General features: G+C 39.5%; 1 long non-coding RNA gene and 1 pseudogene across 2 annotated transcripts in view; both read left to right on the top strand.

Annotated features, from left to right (window-relative positions):
- Nucleotides 1-411, top strand: part of LOC120889071 (uncharacterized) — a 63,257-nt gene extending 62,846 nt beyond the window's left edge. For both annotated transcript variants that reach the window (XR_005732854.2, XR_005732853.2), the window contains exon 7: nt 194-411. This is a non-coding gene — a long non-coding RNA (uncharacterized LOC120889071). The remainder of the gene's footprint in view (nt 1-193) is intronic.
- An 8,607-nt stretch (nt 412-9,018) lies between these two features.
- Nucleotides 9,019-14,714, top strand: LOC144366155 (MAP/microtubule affinity-regulating kinase 3 pseudogene; annotated as a pseudogene).
- The last annotated feature ends 2,215 nt before the right edge of the window (nt 14,715-16,929 follow it).

Raw genomic sequence — 16,929 nt, 5'->3', positions numbered from 1 at the left:
ATATGCAGTTTTAAAAAGTACAATACTATTTTAATGCTTCCTATTTTCAATAAGCTTTGCTATACTTACATTTTATTTATCTTCAGAATCCTCTACATGAAAAAATAACTTAATGTTGCTATGAGTCTTATTTTAGGGGGAAGAAAAAATTTACAGATAAGTAATTCTGTTTTTCTGTTTCCTTTTTCTCCAGGCCACTACCTACTCAAGAGTATAGGTAATACTGAAATCTTCACCTCTTTTTCTGATTTATTATGATTATTTACACTGTTACAGTAGAAACATGGTTAGTAATATGACTAAATAAAAAACATTTCTGGCTTAATTTTCACATGTATAAAAATAATACCAGTGGATTGTGTGAATATGTGTACCATTTTGTAATAATCTTAAACTGTAATTTATACCCAATTTTAGTACTGTTTTCTTATTTTTCTCTTGTTTCAATTGTGCCAATTCAAGCTTGTGTGAATTACTGTAAACCTTATTTGGGGTCACTCAGATTTGCTGTTTTCAAATTTATATATTCCAACTATTTTGTTTTAGATTTGTTTATTCAGTTATCTTATTATATCTTCTTCCTTTCCTCATATATGTTCTATAGCTTCCTGCATTTTTCTTAATAATAACAACAATATGGGTATGGATTTGATTCTGAGAAAAACTTTGACCCTATATCCCTATTATATATAAAGCTTTTAAGTTGTTTTTTTTTCTAAATAACCTAAAACTGCAGCATTATTTCTTATTTCTTCCAAAACTCCTTTGGATAAATTTATCTTTATTTTTGAAAATTTATTTTGTTAGTACTTCATAGTTCATTGTACTTTTTAAAAAAATTGTTCTCTATACTGTCATTCCATTTTTACTGATATTTCTTGTATTTCTGAATTTTTTTCCCAATTTTAATACTATGTTGTAAGCAAATTAATAGATTTTATGTGTAACACTATTTTGAAAACTTCATCCTTCTTTTTCTTTTTTTTATTAGCTACACATGACATTACAATGATCTTGGCAATTCATATATTTGAATCAATTGGGGTATAATTTCTCATTTTTCTGATCATCCTTATTTTTCTAAATTATTATTATTAGCTATTCTTCTTGAGGTTATTTTGTTCATTGCATATTTTCTTCCTGGTTAGCCTCATTTTCAAACAACTTACTTTACATATGGCTATTTTTTAATTTATTTTTTAAATACATGACAGTGGAATGCATTATTCTTATTACACATATAGAGCACAATATTTTCATATCTCTCTTTGTATATTAAGTATGTTCACACCATTTCATGTCTTCATACATGTACCTTGGATAATGATATCTATCAAATTCCACGATCATTTCTAACCCCCTGCTTCTCTCTTCCCCTCCCACCCCTCTGTTCTATCTAGAGTTCCTCTATTCCTCCAAAAAAACCCCACCAAATGCCTAATGTATTCTCTGATATAAGGTGATTGACCCATAATGGGAGAGGGAGGGGGAGCATAGAAGGAATAAATGTGGCTATTTTAAAAACCTTATTTTAAGATTTTGTTTTGTTTTTGATTTTGTTTTGTTCTGGTGGATTCAAGGAAAGAGTCTTTGTGTTTTGGTAGAAAAATTAAAACGTTTGTTCATGATGTGCTAACAGATTTATTGTTTTTTTTTTATTTTTTAAATTACAAATAATAATTGTGTATATTTATGAGGTGCAATGTGATGTTTCACTACCTGAAGATCTTTGAGGAATATTTTCAGCATGTGTCCATTGGTAGAATATTTCCTTAATTCTTACATATCTGATGTTTCTCTTTTGCTTTAGAAATGAAAAATAGAATTTCTTAGTAAAAAAGAAAAAAAGATTATTCATTAATAAAATTTTCCACTGAAAACTCTAGTCTTTGGTATATCAATTTCAATTTTTATGAAATGAAGAAAAAACATGAAGCAGGCTTTATTTTTTAAAAAATTTAATTATTTTTACTGGCTCATAAAAATATAAAATTATACATATTAGTGGGGTACTATTTAATATGTTGATAAAGATATGCATTATATAATGTTTAGATCAGATTTAAAAATATCTGTCACCTTAAACATTATTTTTTTATGGGGAAAACATTCAAAATCTCTTCCAATGCATGTTCTTAGCATTTTTGTCAAAGATCAGTTGATGATTACAGCTTTCTAGTATATCTATGTATATCTTGTGTGTGTGTATATGTGCATTTCATGTGTATGTATTTAAATTGTTGTAGATGGACACAATACATTTATTTTATTTATTTATTTTTATGTGGTGCAGTGCTGAGGATTGAAATATGTGCCTCACATGTGCTAGGCAAGTACTTTACCACTAAGCTACAGCCCCAGCCCCTTCACAGTATATTTTGGAGTTAGGTAGTGTTATGTCTACTACTTTGCTCTTCTTTCTCAATATTGCCTTGGTTAGTTAGGATGCTTCTGTTCCATACAATTTTTAGGATTATTTTTTCTAGTATCTTGAAGAATGTCATTGGTATTTTGATATTTCATTGAATCTGTGAATTGCTTTAGGTAATATGGACATTTTAATGGTATTGATTCTTCTAGTCCATGAACATGAGATATGTTTTCATTTTTTGTATTTTTAAATTTTCTTTCATCATTATTTTATAATTTTCATTGTAGAGATCTCTCACCTCATTAAAGTTTCCTTTTGTTATCATTTTTACAGCCGTTATAAATGGGATTGTTTTCTTGATTCCTATTCCATATCATTTGCTTTTGGTATTAAGTAAAACTACTGATTTTGTATTGTGCAACTTTGATGAATTCATTTATTATTTCTAATAAGTTTTTTTGGTGGATTCTTCAGGGTTTTATATACATAAGATCAGCTCATCTGCAAACAGTGATAATAAAACTTCATTTTTGCTAATTTGGATAAAATTCCCCCCAAATAACTAACAGTTTGCATTTTTCTGGTGACTGAATTTCTTATGTTCCTAGAAGTAATAAAATTCACTGGATTAAAAGACCTAAAACCTTTGAGTCCTAACTCTATGTTAGTGAATCAAATCATTCTCCTCTCATTTTATACTAAAGAAAACAAACACAAGTCAAAAGGGAGGAAAATGCATAATTAAGCCAAATTACATATAGTCAGGTGATATTTAGTACAAGCCTAAAAGTGTATTAATTTAGACCAATAAGAGTGATAACAGAGAAGAAGAAAGAAGCAAAACGTGAATTTTGGTACATGACTTATTTGTACGATATTGAGTACAAAAGGTATTAAATCTCATGTGTTGAGATGTATGCCTGGTACCAAATATATAAACTTTTCCTCTTGAAATTAATGCAGTCAAAAGAGAAACACCCACAATACTCAAAACAATTTTTTTTTAAAAAAAATGTCTTGTCAGAATGATAACCAGGGTTATTCCCCAAAGGAAAGACCATGGTCAGTTCTGAACTGGAAGGTCATTGGTCTCAAGGACACTTCCAATATATCTGAAGTTTATGCAGAAGTTTCACTCCTTAAATGAAATATTGCTCTGATGAAGTTCAAAACTTCAAAAATGAAACCAGGAATGTTTGTTCTTTACTGATTTAATTAATACAATACCATCACTGAGGAATTGGGTTACACAAATAGAGAATATGTTTTCTTTTTTTGTTGAAAACAAATTGTACCCAAGTTTCAAAAGGCAGAGAGAGCACTAGTGTTCACCATATGAAACCACAAATAAAATAATGAAAAAGTTTGTTTTGCAGTAACTTTTTGCTGGATTTATTTTTATTATAAAAATTTGACAATTATAAGAAAACATTTATTGGAACTATTGGTACAAGGAGAAAATGTCTCAGTTATGTGTTTAGCAGTGAAAAAGAGCTCAACTGAATGTGAATTGTATGAACTTGTATAAACCAAAAGATGGGAATACTGATTGACACATTCCATCCTCTTCAAAGTGTGGATGGAATTATATAAATGATGGTCAAATTAAAACTTTAAGTTTGTGTTATTCAGTTTTTCATTGCTGTGTCTATAGTAACTGACAAGAACAATTTAAAAGAGAAGGAGTTTATTTTGACTCATGGTTTCAGTGCATTGACTACATGGGGCTGAGGCAGAACATCATGGCAGAAGGGTTTGACAGAAGAAATCTTATCAGCCAGGGCAGCTGGCAAACAGAGAGGCAGTGGGAAGAAGGGTCCAGGGGCAGATATAGTCCCCAAAGACATGCCCCCCAGGACCTACTTCCTCAAGCCATGCCTCACCCCTTGATAATTTTCACCATGATCCAGTAAATCCATTCACATTATAAATCCATCAGATAGATTAATCCACTAATGAAGTCAGAGTCCTCATGGTTATATCATTGCCTAAAAGATCCATCTCTGAATCTTTCTGCCTTGGGGACCATATTTCAACAAATGAGCTTTTTGTGGGGGGCATTCTAGATCCAAAAGATAATTAAGTTACTCTTTTTTTTCCTCATAAGTATCATGCCCAATTAATTTTTAGTGCTGAGTAATATTCCATTGTGTACAAATGCCACTTTTTTTTAATCCATTCATTTATTGATGGACATCTAGGTTGGTTCCACATTCTAGCTATTGTGAATTGTGCTGCTATGAACACTAATATAGCTCTATCCCTATAGTATTCTCTTTTTAAGTCTTTTGGGAATATTCTGAGAAGGGGAATAGCTGGGTCAAATGGTAGTTTCATTCCCAGCTTTCCAAGGAATCTCCATATTGCTTTCCAAATTGACTGCACCAATTTGCAGTCCCACCAGCAATGTACAAGTGTACCCTTTTCCCCACATCCTGGCCAGCACTTGTTGTTTGACTTCATAATGGCTGCCAATCTTACTGGAGTGAGATGGTATCCTAGGGTGGTTTTAATTTGCATTTCTCTGACTGCTAGAGATGGTGAACATTTTTTCGTGTTTTTGTTGATTGATTGTATGTCCTTCTCTGAGAAGTGTCTGTTCAGATCCTGGGCCCATTTGTTGATTGGGTTATTTGTTTTCTTATTGTTTAATTTTTTGAGTTCTTTGTATACTCTGGATATTAGGGCTCTATCTGAAGTGTGAGGAGTAAAAATTTGTTCCCAGGATGTAGGCTCCCTATTTACCTCTCTTATTGTTTCTTTTGATGAGAAAAAACTTTTTAGTTTGAGTAAGTCCCATTTGTTAATTCTTGATTTTAACTCTTGTGCTATGGGTGTCCTATTAAGGAATTTGGAGCCTGACCCCACGAGATGGAGATTAGAGCCAACTTTTTCTTCTATCAGACGCAGAGTTTCTGGTTTGATCCCTAGCTCCTTGATCCATTTTGAGTTAACTTTTGTGCATGGCGAAAAAAAGGGATTCAGTTTCACTTTATTGCATATGAATTTCCAGTTTTCCCAGCACCATTTGTTGAAGGTGCTATCCTTTCTCCATTGCATGCTTTTAGCACCTTTGTCTAATATAAGGTAGTTTTAATTTTGTGGATTGGTCTCTGTGTCCTCTATTCTGTACTATTGATCCACTCAAACTGCTCGCTTAGGTACCACCTCAGCCCAACATTGCTAGGTGTTCCTGAGCAGACAGCATCCAGACATTCTGAAGTCTCTCTTTGCCAACATAGCTGACGAGGTCATGGGATTGCTCCTTCCGCACACACCGCCATGTTCCAACTGCGAACATTTATTTTTAATTAGAAAGTTACAGATTCTGTTATTCTGTGCTGTGATAGTAACATATCACAGGAACTTATATTTTACTGTTCAGGAAGCTGAGAGTCCAAGATCCATGAGACAGCATTTGGTGATAACATTCTTGCCGGGTCATCCCATGGCAGAGGGTATAAAAGGGTAAGGGGGCACTAACTTACCCTGTTATGAAATCCTATTCCCACCGTAACAGCATAATCCACTTATGAGGGCAGAGCCTCATCACCTCAACAAACTTACCTCATAATATTCTTTCAGTGACATTAAATTCCAACGTGACTTTTGGAAAGGACACAGAATCAAATCATAACAGCCTTATTGACATGAAATAAAGATTATAGTTTTATATCATCTACATTTGGCCTACTGTAAAAAGAATCATAAACAGAGATAACATGTTACCACATTTTGCATGGTGAAAACATTAGATGAAGAGAGGCACTTTGAAGAGAAGGGAGACCTATAAAAATACTTGGCTAAAATATATACACATTTTTAAATAAAAATTTGAATTTAAGATAGTCTTTATACTAATTCTCACTGAGTTTAACAGGTATATCACTAATTGTAGAAAGATTGTTTTCCTGATTAAAAATATAATATGCTGAAAAGAGTCAACTGAGAAAATCAATATAGGCAAATATTAATTATAAAATTTAAGCATGACCAGGATTGTGGGAAATGCACTGAAATTTTTAAATGAGATCTTCTTTAAAAATATATTCTTCAGAAAAAAAACATCTCTGACATGAGATTAAGGAACACATGAGGTTAAGAATCTGATTAAAGAACATGGATGTATACAAAGAGCTATCATTCTTCCTCCAAGAGTTTATAGCCAATATAAAGATTTTATCTTTTTTAAAGACACTTTGGTACTCATGAACTTGTGGAATTTTAATTGGCATAAAATATTTTATCTAAAATGAGTTTTTGACTAGAACCATTGTAGTAAATAAAACCATTACTTGTTTTAAGTGAAACTGTTGTTTTACTAGAATCATTACTTTTTAACTATACCATTGTATAGGCATAGTGAGAAAATAAAGCTAATCATCAGCCCATATAAAATGTTCCAAATAATATATAATTTTATTGTTGACTACTTCTTATGCCCCCCTTTTTTAATTCTCAAAATGTTTCACTTTAAATCTTAAATTATATGGTCACAACATAAAATTTAGACAAATAGTCTAAGTTTTTCAGTGGGTGTTTAATACTAAACCACAAATCCAAAAAAAAACCAAACCAAAACAAAACAATGTGTCAGACCTCTATTGAGAGCTGATGGAAGCTAATGGAAGGCCCATAAGGCTTGAAATCTTACATTTATTGATGTTGATAGAGGTGAACATGAGTCACTGAGAACAGGTTAAAGTATTCACAGTATCAGCCACTTAATGGGGGAGAATATTTAATAGTTATTGTACAAATCTGGTAGACTCAAGTGATACCTGTCTACTAATTGCAAATAGTATGTATTTTGAATTTGTTGTAGCATCTTGATATGGTTGAAGCTCGGTCCAATAAGGAGGACACGGTTTTGAGAAAAAAGAAAATGAAGGCTTATTGCTTTGCCAACAAAGGAGAAACACAGGAGACTTCTGTCCCAAAGGCTGTGATTCTGCCTATCAGCAGGAACAGGGGGCTTACAAAGAGGTGATTCAAAGGCTACATTCTACATGTTCTCTGTGTGGAGTTGTAAGTCACTTGTTAATTTGGGAGAATCATTTCTGAGATCTTCTGGTACCATCCCCAAAGTCTAGATTACTTCCTTCCTTTGGTGGGTGTGAACTCTGAGAGAAATCTGCCTGTAATGGGGAAAAAAAGATAATCCTGTTCCCCCTGAAATTAGGAAGGAGCAATGAGAGAAGAAGAGAAAAAACATATCTACTTAAAAAAGGATATACAGGGGCAGAGCACCAAGAGCTCTATTCAAAACACAAGGTGGACCACTGTTACATTGACACCAGTTGTGTGTAGCACTATTAGAATAAAATGTGTGAAAGCACTCAATATGGACAAGAAGACTGCTATTAACAAGGAAATACTGCATTGATGTGCACGTGCCCACACACACATACACACACAGACACACATACACACACACACACACACACACACACACACACTCTTCTGGTAATTAAGAATACAAAGCAATGGTAGACCATTTATTCCACAAGTATTTGATGAGTACAAACCGTATGCCATGCCCATTTTTGAATATTTTGTATTTGTTCAAAAAATGACTTAATTTCCCAAAATCATACCATAGGGTAAGATATAAAATTTCAGCAGATGGAGTGCGGCTGCACTTGAAATTGCATCCGGGTTTATTTTGAGAATGACTTGTAAGTCTTAAGTGGCCACATGTGTGATGCACTTTATTTTGTTTCTTTACTGATATTAAAAAGCCTACATGTTCAATACCGGAAGTAAATTAATAATCTCCTTGAAAGATACAGGTATTTGGCAGAAATGCAAGACAACTTTTACAAAGAAGAGAGGTGAAGCTAGTATTTGCATATTGCGGCCCCTACAATGATTGAATAAAGGAGTTTTGAAGACTTTTGGAAGACACTAGGGAAAAAAAGCAGATGAGCAATTCACAAGAGCCTGGGTCCCTGACCTGTTACCAAACACCTTGGGCCTTGTGCCTGATGGCCATGCAATAATGAGGAGAAGGTTTTGAGATGGAGGTAAAAGGAGGTTTGTTGCTTTGCCAGCAAAGGGGAAACACAGGGGACTCCTGTGCCAGAAGATTTGATTCTGCCCATCAGGGAAAACAGAGGGTTTTTAAGGAGACTATTCAAAGGCTCCACTCCAGGTGTGCCCTGACCAGGGGTTCCCAGGTGCATCCTGATGGTGTGTTAGGATTAACTAGTTTATCTGGGAGATCATCACTTCCTAGTTCTTCTGGTGACTTCTCCTTCCTGTGGAGAACAGATAACTCAAGGTAATCTTGTTCCCTGCCCCCAGGTTAGGGAGGGAGAAAGGGAGAAGAGGAAAAGAAAAACATTTCCCTTTTAAAATAAGCAGCCAGGGTTATATTCCAAAGGTAAAGTGGACCACTCTTACATCCCTAGTGCTTCCACCAATCAACTTCACCATCCAAATTGAATTGTCAAGTGTGTTTATGTCCAGCTGAATATTTCTGGAAAAAAAATAGTTTTTTTTTCATCAGGCCTTGACCCACAAACTGTCAAGTTCCATAGACAGACTAAGCGCCTGGGTCCTTGGTCCACTTAGGGTGCATATGACCCCTCTTTATGCAGTCAGTACCTTTATGACTGCATTGGTTGCCTAGGAGATAACAGAATGAGAATCCTAGAAATGAGTGGACCTAGAACCACTCCTCATTTGCCTTTTGGCCTTTGGTGTTCCCAGAGCGAGTTTTTGAACTGGGCACGCTATTTGTTGGTAAAAGGCAGTTGTGGCTATTTTTTTTCCCCAACCCATCTCCAACTCTCTCCTTGTTTCCCCCCACCCCCTGTCCTTGCTTAGCCCTCACCTATCCTAAATTTTCCAGTGACACCCAGACCCACCGATCATCAACATGGGTCAAACCATGCAGCCATGGCATGGAGCTAGACGGGCAGAAGACACCTCCCAGACCGGGCACTCTGGAGCACAGCGCCCGAAATCCACAGCTCCCTCTGCAGGCAAAAAGAATCGCATTGGAGATTATAGAGTCGTGAAAACCCTGGGCAAGGGGACCTTCGCCAAAGTCATGCTGGCCCGTCACGTCGTCACAGGTAGAGAAGTGGCAATCAAGATCATCGATAAGAGACATCTGAAGCCACTAGTCCTCCAAAAGATGTACAGAGAGGTGAGAATCCTCAAGATGTTAGACCACCCACACATCGTGAAGCTCTATGAAGCTCTGGACTGCGAAAAAGCACTCTGTTTGGTCCTGGAGTACGCCAGTGGAGGGGGACTTTTGGAATATCTGGCCAAGAAAAAAAGACTGCAGGAAGAGGAGGCAAGATCTATATTCCGGCAGATCGTGTCTGCAGTGCAATATTGTCACCAAATGCAGGTCGCCCACCGAGACCTGAAGGCGGACAATCTGTTATTAGACGCCCACATGAACATCAAGCTAGCCGATTTTGGACTCAGCAACGAGTTTACACTTGGGCGTAAACTCGACACGTTTTGCGGCAGTCCGTCCTATGCAGCTCCAGAGCTCTTCCAGCAAATAGAGTACGATGGCCCCAAAATCGATGTGTGGAGTCTTGGCGTGGTTCTCTACACCCTAGTCACCGGGTCGCATCCTTTTGTTGGGCGCAATGTGAGACAACTTAGAGACAGAGTGCTACAGGGTAGATACCGAATCCCTCTGTACATTTCAACAGACTGTGAAAATCTGCTGAAACGCTTGCTGGTGCTCAATCCAACTAAGCGAAGCACCCTAGCCGAAATTATGGGAGACAGGTGGATCAACAGAGGCCTTGATGTCCTCCAACCCTTTGTTGGTCCAGAGGTGGCCGTCTCCCACAGAAACATCTCTTTGGCTAAGGTGCAGCCAAGCAGGGTCCTGAGAAAGAGCACCAGCTGGCCTCCTCAACGCAAAGTGCAGCGAAGCGTTTCCACTCGCAAGCAGACACAGTCCCTGGACCATGCTGGAACTGGGCCATATCCGACCAGCACTGCCCACAGTCACCTCAGAGAACATCCAATGGCCTCCCAGAAATCCGGCGGCAGTGCTGTGGGAGGAAAGGGAATTTCTCCAGCCAGGCCCGTACCTGGGATCACCACCAGTCCCAAGGAGCTGGAGACTCCCGAATTCAAGAAAATGCCTGCTGCCTACCAGAGCAGCACACCATCTGGAGGGAGGACACTGTGGAGTAAGTACATTTGCCGCAAAACAAGCAAAGCAGACACACGTTCAGTGAGCCGGAATGGTCAGAACAACAGCACCTCCCCTCCTCAGAGCCCTCCAGCGACCTCAACCCACAGTGTCCCAAGTACCTCCACCCGGGGCTGCCTCTGCTTCCCCAGAGCCAGTGCCCTTCGTCGAATGTTCCACCGCTAGCCCCGGGAATGCCAAACTGCAACACACGAAGGTCCTCTTGCCTCACCCAGCTGCTTCCATCCAGCTGAAGAATTGCCCCAGACTCAAAGAGGCACCACTGGAGCTTTCACTGAGTTAACATCAAAACTCACAAGAAGGCCTCCAGCTGAGTCTGAGAAGACCCTGAGATATAAGGGCTCAAGTCATCATGTCTCTGCTGAGCAGAGAAAGGAGAACCAACAAGCAAAACCTCGCTCCCTGCACTTCACCTGGAGAATGAACATCACTAGTGCCATGGATCCCAGTGACATCATGAGGGAAATCCGCAAGGTGCTGGATGCCAACAACTGCCACTACATGCACAAGACGCCCTTTCTGCTCTTCTGCATGCATGGAGATGGGTACACCGAGAAAGTGGTGCAGTGGGAGATGGAGGTATGTAAACTTCCCAGACTATCTCTCAATAGGGTCCACTTCAAGCCAATTTCAGGGAAATCAAAGGCATACAAAAACATGGCTTCCAAAATTGCCAGTGAGCTCCAACTGGAACCCAGTCATTAGAGCCAAAATGAAGCAGCAACTTGAAGTCTTTTCCTCAACACTGATGGACATATAGAACAACATTTTGGCAATTTTGGGGAGCAGTGACTAAATTAGGGTTTTCTTTCATTGTCCCAGGAGGTGATGCCCCTCCTGGGAATTCTTGATGCAAGGCGCTGGTCAAGACTGCCCAGTTACTTGGGTTAAGACCTGTTCCACATAGGGAGGTATTCAGTTCTTGAACTTGTGGTTCAGGTGGCAGGGCTCAGCGGTGGAACGTTATGGGCACAAGCTGCTACTCATAATTGGACTGGTCATACATATGACCTTGGTTTTGATGGCTTTGCCCAAATTTTCTCACAAAAAAATCGTTTAAGTATGAAACTTATATAACAAACGTGTTGAGCTGGCTCGTAGTCATTGCACTCTACTGGAGTGCAATATACACCCAGTTCCAGCTTTTTCTCCCCTTGGATTTCTGTCCTTTCTCATCCCCCATGGCCCCTCATCTGGTTTCCTCAATCAACCACCCTGCAGGTGGCAGCAGATGGGACCCAAACAGGCTATTACCCTGTGGAGTGCAAAAATGATCACAAGCCTTCTCAGTGTGATCAATGAAAGGGGTCTTGGGAGAAAGTCTGTGCAAAGCAAGCCAAACAGGGTCATAAATAGGGGCAACCTGATTATGATGACCAGCTTGCTTTGATAAACTTCTAACTCCCACACCTGGCATCCAAACCTCATGGTCAAGAAGTGAAGAACTCCATGAGTGTCACAGAACCTCTGTTTGAACAGATGGTTCCCATAGCAACTGGGACGTCTCAAGGGGCGCTTTCCCACTGAGAGTTCCCAAGACAGCCTTTGGCTTTGTCACAGAACATTTCAAAAACACTAATCTGCTGCTTCCGACAGGCATTGTCATTTCCATCTTCCATCTTCCACATTATGACCTGAAAATCTGAGGTGACGAACGCCACACCTGGGAGTGGAAGCGGGTCTTTACTATGAATGCCCTAAAGTCATGAGACACTGAAAAAGAAAAAAAAGAGAGAAAGTCGCATTTGAGACATGCCAATTCCTAACAGTACAGTGCTCCATCAATGGCTTTCATTTCAGAGGTACTCCATCTCTCCTTACATGCTCTCCATTGAATGTTCTCAAGACAGCCATTGCCTCTGTCACAGAACCTGTCAAGAACCCTAATGCAGTTGCTGCTTCAGACAGTCATTGTCATTTCCATCTTCCATCTTGTACATCATGACAGTGAAATCTGAGGGAAAGAACACCACGACTGGGAGGGGAAGCTGCACTTTACTATGAATGCCCTAAAATCATGGGACACCAGAAAAGTAAGAAATAAAGAGCCATTTAAGACCTGCAAATTCCTAACGCTACAGTGATGCACTAAAGGCTTTCATTTCAGAGGTAATTCATCTCTCCTAACAGATTTTCCATCGAATATTTCCAAGACAACCATCGCCTCTGTCAGATCATTCAAGAACCCTAATCCATTGCTGCTTCCTACTAGCATGGTTGTTTCCATCTTCCATCTTCTACATCCTGATAGTGAAATCTGAAAAAAAAGAATACCATGACTGGGAGTGGAAACTGCCTCTACTATGAAAGACCTAAATTCATGGAACCCCGAAATAGAAAGAAAGATGCACTTGAGACCTGCAAATACTTAACAGCTCAGTGCTCCATCAATGGGTTTCAGTTCAGAGGTAATCCCTCTCTCTTCACATGCTCTCCATGGGATGTGCCCAAGACAGCCATTGCTTCTGTCACAGAACATTTCAAGAACCCTAATCCATTACTGCTTCAGACAGGCATTTATTTTCATTTCCGTCTTCCAACTTCTACATTATGAGAGTAAACTCTGAGGAATAGAATACCTCCACTGGAAGTAGAAGCTTCCCATACTATGAATGCCCTAAAGTCATGGAAAACTGAAAAAGATAGAAACACCCTCTTGAGACATGCAAATTCCTAACAGATCAGTGCTCCATAAGTGGCTTTCAGTTCAGAGGTAATCCATCTCTCTTGAAACACTCTCCAGTTAATGTGCTCAAAAGAGCCATTGCCTCTGTCAGAGAACATTTCAAGAACCCTAATCCAGTTGCTGCTTCAGAAGTCATTGTCGATCCCGCCTTCCATCTTCTACTTCATCACTGTAAAATCTGAGGAATAGAACACCACGCCTGGAAGTGGGAACTGCCTCTACTATGAAAGACCTAAATTCATGGAACCCCGAAATAGAAAGAAAGATGCACTTGAGACCTGCAAATACTTAACAGTTCAGTGCTCCATTACTGTATTTCTGTTCAGAGGTAATCCATCTCTCTTCACATGCTCTCCATGGGATGTGCCCAAGACAGCCATTGTCTCTCTCACAACATTTCAAGAACCCTAATCCAGTTGCTGCTTCACACAGTCATTGTCATTTCCATCTTCCATCTTCTACATCATGACCTGAAAATCTGAGAACACCACAACACCTGGGAGAGGAAGCTGGCGTTTACTATGAATGCCCTAAAGTCATGGGACACCAAAAAAGAAAGACCCATTTGAGACCTGCAAATTCCTAACACTACAGTGCTCCATCAATGGCTTGCAGTTCAGAGGTAATCCATCTCTCTTCACATGCTCTCCATGGGATGTGCCCAGGACAGCCATTGCCTCTGTCACAGAACATTTCTAGAACTCTAATGCCATTGCTGCTTCAGACAGGCATTGTTGTTTCCATCTTCCATCTTCCACATCATGACAATAATATCTGAGGAAAAGAACACCACGACTGGGAGTGGAAGCTGCACTTTATTATGAAAGCCCTAAAATCATGGGACACCAGAAAAGTAAGAAATAAAGAGCCATTTAAGACCTGCAAATTCCTAACACTACATTGCTGCATTAAACGCTTTCATTTCAGAGGTAATCCATCTCTCCTAACATGCTCTCCATTGAATGTGCCCAAGACAGCCATTGCCTCTGTCACAGAACATTTCTAGAACTCTAATGCAATCGCTGCTTCAGACAGGCATTGTCGTTTCCATCTTCCATCTTCTACATTATGACAGTGAAATCTGAGGAAAAGAACACCAAGACTGGGAGTGGAAGCTGGCCTGTACTGTGAATGCCCTAAAGAATGGGATACCGAAAAAGAAAGACCCATTTGAGACCTGCAAATTCCTAACACTACAGTGCTCCATCAATGGCTTACAGTTCAGAGGTAATCCATCTCTCCTAACATGCTCTCCATGGGATGTGCCCAGGACAGCCATTGCCTCTGTCACTGAACATTTCAAGAACCCTAATCCATTACTGCTTCAGACAGGCATTGTCACTTCCATCTTCCAACTTCTACATTATGACAGTAAAATCTGAGGAATAGAATAACTCCACTGGAAGTGGAAGCTTCCCAAACTATGAATGCCCTAAAATCATGGAACACTGAAAAAGAAAGAAAGACCCACTTGAGACATGCAAATTCTTAACAGGTCAGTGCTCCATAAGTGGCTTTCAGTTCAGAGGTAATCCATCTCTCCGGATACACTCTCCATTTAATGTGCTCAAGAGAGCCATTGCCTCTGTCACAGAACTTTTCAAGAACCCCAATCCAGTTGCTGCTTCAGAAGTCATTGCCGATTCCGCCTTCCATCTTCTACTTCATCACTGTAAAATCTGAGGAATAGAACACCACACCTTGGAGTGAAGCTGGACTCTCCTATGAATGCCCTAAAGTTATGCGACCCGGAAAACAAAAGAAAGAAAGACCTGCTTGAGACATGTAATTTTCTACAGTTCAACGCTCCATCAATGGCTTTCACATCAGAGGTAATCCGTCTCTCCTAACTTGCTCTCCCTTTAATGTGCCCCAGACAGCCATTGCCTCTGTCACAGAACATTTCTAGAACTCTAATGCAATTGCTGCTTCAGACAGGCATTGTTGTTTCCATCTTCCATCTTCTACATCATGACAGTAACATCTGGGAAAAAGAACACCACACCTGGGAGTGGAAGCTGGCCTCTACTCTGAATGCCCTAAAGTCATGGGACACCGAAAAAGAAAGAAAGATAGACCCATTTGAGACCTGCAAATTCCTAACACTACAGTCTTCCATCAATGGCTTTCAGTTCAGGGGTAATCCATCTCTATTCACATGCTCTCCGTGGGATGTGCTCAAGACAGCCATTGCCTCTGTCACAGAACATTTCAAGAACCCTAATCCAGTTGCTGTTTCAGAAGTCATTGTCGTTTCCATCTTGTATCTTCTACATTATGACCTGAAAATCTGAGGAAAAGAACACCACACCTGGGAGTGGAAGCTGGCCTTTACCTAAAAGTCATGGGATCCTGAAAAAGAAAGTAGGACCCATTTGAGACCTGAAAATACCTAACAGTTCAGTGCTCCATCAGTGGCTTTCAGTTTAGAGGTAATATGTCTCTTCTAACATTCCCTCCATTTCATGTTCCCAAGATAGCCATTGCCTCTGTCACAGAAGATTTCAAGAACACTAACCCAGCTGCTGCTTCAAACAGTCATTGTCATTTCCATCTTGCATCTTCTAGAGCATGACAGTGAAATTTGGGGGAAAATACTCCCAACCTGGGAGTGCATGCTGGCCTGTACTCTGAATGCCCTGAAGTCATGGAACCCCTAGAAGAAAGAAAGACCCATTGGAGACCTGCCAATTCCTAACAGTTCAGTGCACCTTCATTGGCTGTCACTTCTGAGGTCATACATCTCTACAAACATGCTCTTCATTTAATGTTCCCAAGACAACCATTGACTCTGTCACAGAACTTCTCAGAACGCTAATCCAGTTGCTGCTCCACACAGGCATTGTCCTTTCCTTCTTCCCCTTCTACATCATGACGCTGAAATCTGAGGAAAAGAACACCAGAGGAATCTGAGGAGGAAAGGAACACCATGCCTGAGTGGATGCTGGCCTTTACTATGAAAGACCTAAGTCAGAGAAGAAAAAAAAAGACCTACTTGCAGACTTGCCAATTCCTAACTCTCAGTGCTCTGTAATTGGCTATCACTTCTAAGGTAATCTGTCTCTCTTAACATGCTCTCCATTTCCTGTTCCCAAGATAGCATTGCCTCTGTCACCGAACATTTCAAGAACCCTAATCCACTTGCTCCTTCAGACAGGCATTGTTGTTTCCATCTTGCATCTCCTACATCATGACAGTGAATCTGAGGAAAAGAACACCAAGCCTGGAGTGGAAGCTGGCCTGTACTGTGAATGCCCCTAAAGAACCTAGAGTGAAGACCCCCTGTGAGACATACAATTCCCAACCGTTCATTGCTGCAAAAATGGCTTTCAGTTCAGAGGTAATCCTTCTCTCTTAATATGCTCTCATTTACTATTCCCAAGACAGCCATTGCCTCTGTAAGAGAACATTTCAAGACATACTTATACTGGCATTGTCTTTTCCTTCTTTCCCCATCTTTTACAACATGACAGTGAAATCTGAGGTAAATAACTCCACACCTGGGAGTGGAAGCTGGCCTGTACTATAAATGCCCTAAAGTCATGGACCGGAAAAAGAAAGAAAGTCCTACTTGAGCCATGCAAATTCCTAACAGTTCCGTGCTCCATCAATGGTTTTCAGTTCAGAGGTAATCCATCTCTCCTAACATGTTCTCCATTTAATGTTTCAAGACAG

This window comes from Ictidomys tridecemlineatus, chromosome 8 (genome assembly GCF_052094955.1).
Source record: "Ictidomys tridecemlineatus isolate mIctTri1 chromosome 8, mIctTri1.hap1, whole genome shotgun sequence".
Classification (NCBI taxonomy): domain Eukaryota; kingdom Metazoa; phylum Chordata; class Mammalia; order Rodentia; family Sciuridae; genus Ictidomys; species Ictidomys tridecemlineatus.
This window is presented reverse-complemented; position numbering and strand designations above follow the sequence as displayed.